The sequence below is a fragment of the Euprymna scolopes genome, chromosome 3 (assembly GCF_053919585.1).
Source record: "Euprymna scolopes isolate OS-2025 chromosome 3, ASM5391958v1, whole genome shotgun sequence".
In the NCBI taxonomy this organism is placed as follows: domain Eukaryota; kingdom Metazoa; phylum Mollusca; class Cephalopoda; order Sepiida; family Sepiolidae; genus Euprymna; species Euprymna scolopes.
In genome coordinates, this window is record NC_136484.1 from 138,348,339 (window position 1) to 138,354,186 (window position 5,848).

Sequence of the window (5,848 nt, forward strand, 5' to 3'; positions counted from 1 at the left end):
TTCCGACGTTTATTTTTTTAAATGAATGTTGGAATATATTGTATTTTCAAATTTTACAAGCTGCCCCTGTAAGACCTTCACATCAAGAACTTGTCTAGCTACAACCACAGCATAGAACTTTCTTTTCAAATTGTACCAAAAACCTAACGAAACTTCACATCTGCCGAACAAAATGCGACGAGGCTGCTTCCCAACCGACTACAACATAGTCTTCCTCAAGTCTAATTCAAACAAATACTTGTTGTGTCGTCCTCTTGAATAATCAAGTTCTCTTACCCATCCTATCCATTATTTACAATCCTCTTGTGGTAGCATTCGTCGTTCAATTGGCAATCTCTTTAACCCTTATCTTCAAGTGATCCCGGCCCTTGATAAGCGGTGACCCATTAGTATATTAAAAAAAAACCAACATTTTTGAGAATTCTATTTTGTAATCTTTTTGTTTCGAGTTATTTTCAGTTCATTTCTGTTTATTTCCAGATCATCATAAAGGAATACTCCTATTTGCTTGCCTCCCCACGATAACGGAGTAAGACACACAGTCGATATTCAATGTGGAGAAAATCCATCTCCCCAAAACAGGGCACTCTGAATCGAGATATAAATGCAAAATTGTCTCCGTCTAGAAGAATGTTTCTTCTCTTAACAAAGACTGAAAAGATGAAATGTAGCATCAGAACAGATACTACACATTGTTCTTAGCCAAAAAGCTAAGAAACATGGAAGGGTATTTAGTTCTCTTCTACTGCGAGAACTTAGACATCAGGGTCGGAAAATAGGATTGAGAAATCAACACTCCCGAGACGGCGCACTCTGATCTGCAAAAATTGTCTAGCAAAAAGTGTCGGCATTTCCCGGTAAAGGCGCCGCAGGCGATTAGCAATACACTAATCCATTCTCAAAGCGAGAAGGCAAAGTCCGGAAGGGTGGACCTCCTAGAACTGCACAGTAACAGCATTACACCGCAATCAATAGGAACCAAATCATTACAGGAATGGTCTAATCTCTGTTGCTTTTGGGGGCCGAGAAGAAACATGGCATATCAAGTTGAGAAAGATGAACGTTTCCGTCATCTCTTTTTATTTTGCTTTTTGATTTCTTACCAACAAAGTATTGAAAATCTTGCCGAAAGTGGGGAAGAAGTAAACAACAACAGTGAATATATTATTGATTAATTATTTGTTTTTACTACTGAAAACCATAACTTTAGTAAAGGAATTTTTTGTATAAACAAAATAATACATTTTCACTAAGATTTAAATGAAAATAATGTATTCATTATATTCAGTAATCATTATTTGATAAAGACTCAAAATTTCATTAAAATTGGTCAATTTCTTGATTTTTGGTGAATTTTTAAGTAAAGGGAAGGGTCAAAATTTTTATACATTTTGGGCATCGGCATTCATATTGCATGTACCAAGAAGATCGAGATAAAGATAGAGAGAGAGAGAGAGAGAGAGTGAGTGAGTGAGAGAGTGAGTGAATGAGACAGAGAGTTAGTGAGTGTGAGAGAGAGAGAGAGAGAGAGAGATGTCGCTTGTTCTGATTTCAATAAATTCGACTGAGAGAGAATATGACAGACCGGGGGGGGGAGATATGAGAGAGCGAGATAGATAGATAGATAGATAGATAGATATAGAGAGAGTTGATTCGGTGGCACACTCGGATAGCACGCCGTAATTAGAAGTCAAGGTTGTGAGTTCGCGCCTCGTCCGCGCTTAACTATTCTTGCTCTGATTTAAGTTAAAATTTTAAAATTATAGTGTTACATAGATTGTTCCCTTTTACTTTTAATTGGGGACTCGGAAAACATCAGGCAGTCCTACTAGTTTATCTATGAAATATGTAAATATTAGATTTTGAGATATTGCTAATTAAAATCATATTTAAATTGTAAAGTTGTTTTTATTTAACATTGGTACATAATTATTGATGATGATAGTGATGGTCATGATCATGATGGCAACCCTTTGTCTCGTGAGACAATGGTGTTCTGCGTCTAGTCTGGTGCACTGCAATATCTGCTGTGGCTATACAGTCGAAGCTGGAGTTGCTTCTCCAGTTGCAAGCCTGGGCGGGTGACAAGGACACCTAACTTTGCCTAGTTACCAGGTTACCTCTTTCGGTGTCGTAGACAAAAGTCCAACGGAAAAGTCCACCGAATGGCAAGCCAATACGATCGGAAGGAGCGCTGCTGAAGAAGTTTCCGGAAAGATGTTCTAATGATTTACCCATCCGCTTACCGAAACTAGTTTTTATCAGGGTTTAATTCTCTTAGTCTTTTCCTTTTGACAGGACATCCACAAGGCATTGGAGCAATTACTGCAAGCTTTATGAAATTAAAGCTCAAAAATGATTCTTGGTAAAATTAAAAAAAAATATAGCAAGTTTTCATGCAAAATTGATGGCAATACGGGTATAGCATTTTGACGAGAACATTTTACATTAAGAATTGAACAAAGCTAGTCTACCCGCATTCCATTTAAACACCTACACACGTATAATAATGTACTTACGTATAATCAAGGACACGCCCATTAGTTTATATTAACTAGAAGATAAGCGTTTTGAATAGGTAAAATTTAGAAAATATGTTTGTGATATAAAAAATCATGTGAATATGCTCAGAGACTACGTATATGTCCACATGTCTCCACTGTCTCTAAATATAGTCTTATTGTGTGCGAGGGTTTATTAAAACTTAAATCGATTGCGTAAAACCAGGTCACAATTTGACACTTGCTTCTACCTTGTTCATGCGTACGAGCCTCGTGTTTGAATTAAGCGTGGTGCGGCTCGGTCCTAGGAAGGGCACCCTCTCAGGCATTGAATTTTTCACTCGTAGAAAGAGGTTGGTTTATTGTCGTTCATCTGAGGCGCCCATACCGGGGAATACCGACGGACAAGTTTTTAGGCCAAAGTACCCCTCTCTCCGTTCATTGGAGGGGCTAGTTTTTACCATCATTCTGGTATTGTCAAGAGCACCTGCCCAAGCATTATCTCTTTACTCGTGGGAAGGACCAGGCCTCGGCTAGAGTATTCCAATCTCTTCTTTTGGAGAAGCTGGTTTTCCTCACCTCCCTGCTTCGCGCAGTCGAGTGAAGATGAATACCGCTAAAACGTTTTTTTTTTTTTTTATTATACATTAGTTATAGTGTACCTATTTACTTGCCTTCCCACGAGGGCAAAGCTAGGTACAAGGTTGAGTTGTAATTCGACTCCTTAAAAAATTCGACCAACTGAAACGAGGTACTCTGGATGGACAGAAAAATATCTATATGATCCCGTTGACACTTCCAGAAGAACGAGGGAGCCTCAGATGATAAATCCATCCCCGCTTAGAGAAGAGGCGATAATCTCGAATATTTTCCCTATTTACTTACACCCCTTTAGAAAAAATAGACAAAAGGTCAGTTTTTAATTAAGGGAAATCCAGCCACCCTCCTCCCAAGAGTCACTCTTGTTTGAACACACACACACACACACACACACACACACACACACACACACACACACACACACACACACAATATGTATATGTATGTATATATATGTATATATATGTATGTATATATATGTATATATATGTATGTATATATATATATATTTATGCATATATACTCGATTGTGTCAGCAAGGCAAGTCAGGTACTGGGAAAACTTCACAATCGAGTGTTCAGTAAACACAACATCCGCCTATCTACGAAGCTGAAGGTCTACAATGCTGTGGTCCTTCCCTCCCTGCGCTATGGTTGTTAGTCGTGGACACCGTACCGCAGGCATATAAAGAAACTGGAGCTCTTCCACATGCAAGCTCTCCGCTCCATTCTGCGAATCAAATGGCAGGATCGCATCACCAATCTGAAGGTCCTTGACAAAGCTAAGTCCACCAGTATAGAGGCCACTATCGTCAAGACCCAACTTCGTTGGGTTGGACACGTGATTCGAATGGACGCATGTCGGATGCCTAAATGCCTGATGTACGGAGAGCTTCAGGCCGGCAAAAGAAACCAAGGTTGACCAAAACTGCGGTATAGAGACACTGTTAAAGCCAATCTGTAACGGTGTCGTATCAAACCGGGAGACCTAGAGGGACATGCTATGGAGAGACCAAAATGAGAAGGCTCAACTCACAAGGCTGTTGCCAATTTTGAAGAGGCTCGTAGCCTCACTGCTGCCAGAGAGAGAGAGAGAGAGAGAGAGAGAGAGAGAGAGAGAGAGAGAGAGAGAGAGAGAGAGAGAGACCACAGAGAAGCTTCAGCGGTGATCAAAACAACTGACTTCCAGTGTCCGCAATGTTCTAGACTATGTGCCTCCAGACTGGGGCTGCAGAGCAACCTCCGTGTGCACAAATGAGATGCAGAACACAAACGTTATTATCGGATCCGATGGACAACCACCACCACCACCACCACCACCACTATGTATATATATATATATATATATATATATATATATATATATATATATATATATATATATATATATATATATACATATCTATCTCTCTATATATATACACACACACACACACATATATATATATATATATATATATATATATATATATATATATATATATATATACATGAAATGAAAAATTTACATGCTGAGTTTTATTTTCTTTTAAAAGATTTTATAATTTTTTAATAAAAATTTTATTTAATTTATTTAAGCTGTAAAAATAGTAAGCGTTATTTAGGCCATAAAAACTGTTGTTCATTTGAAAGTACGGAACCTCAAAAGTACAATAAAGATCTTTTTCTAGTGAAATTGACCGTTGAATAGAAATCGAAACTCTATTGCAACACTCGTAAAATTACCGTCTAAATATGTTCACAAATTGACTAAAATTTGGATACATTTATCAAATAAAATTATCTGATTGTCAAAGTCACATCCAAATAGCATTTAAACTAACAAATCAGAACTTGCTTCTGACTAGTTAATTTTTATTTGTTATTGTTGTATCATGTTATTGGCAAGATAATAAAGTTCTTCGTTGCAGATATAGAACATTTTAAAATACCCCTCCTCCAAATGAGTGTCAGAGAGAAACTCGTATTTAATTTGAGAATATGTAAGGAGTTATCTGCTTAAGTTTGAAAATGTGTTAATAAAAAAATGACTTCACTGCATCCCAAGCAACACCGGGTAAGTATAGCTAGTAATTATATAAACGTAACTAAGCACCGTGAAAAATATATATACGTACTATAGACATTGAGCTCACAAAAATATTAAAAGACGTAAGGCAACCTTAGTTTTTTTTTCTTTTTACAAATATATGGCGACCATATTTGTGAATTTGTGAGCGAGTCTTTAACGCTTAGGCTCTACTGTACGACACAACCACGTTAACACACTGGTTCTCGTTAGATCACCGAAGTTAAGCAACGTTGAGCTTGGTCTTTACTAAAATTGGGGATCATTTGGGAATTCCAGGTGCTGTATGCACTCTCCACTTATCCCGACATTGTTTCCAGTCGTCCTGGACATCCACTTACCATTGGAGTCGAGCAGTGTCGATTCAGGAGAGGCGTGATTAGAGATTGCGCAACCGTTGCCCTACAATTACACGCGCAGTTACTCTTACAGGGCGTATCTATTCTCTTTCGAGACTGGACGGAGGCGATTTCTTCTTGCATCTGTGACGCAATAATGTAGTACATTTTCAGCATTTCTCATCCCTAACCTTTGGCTTATCCGCGATTGTTTTCTATCAAGATATTAGTTTTTAATATATTTAAGCTGCCATTTCACAATTTTACGCAGTTCAGTAACAATTTCCGCAAACATCGTACATTTTTAATATGCACTGTTTAAATGAATGATTGTAGTCGAAT

At 37.8% G+C, this 5,848-nt stretch overlaps 1 pseudogene; it reads right to left on the reverse strand.

Moving 5' to 3' along the window:
- Nucleotides 1–540: 540 nt before the first annotated feature.
- Nucleotides 541–722, reverse strand: LOC145265278 (U2 spliceosomal RNA; annotated as a pseudogene).
- Nucleotides 723–5,848: the final 5,126 nt, after the last annotated feature.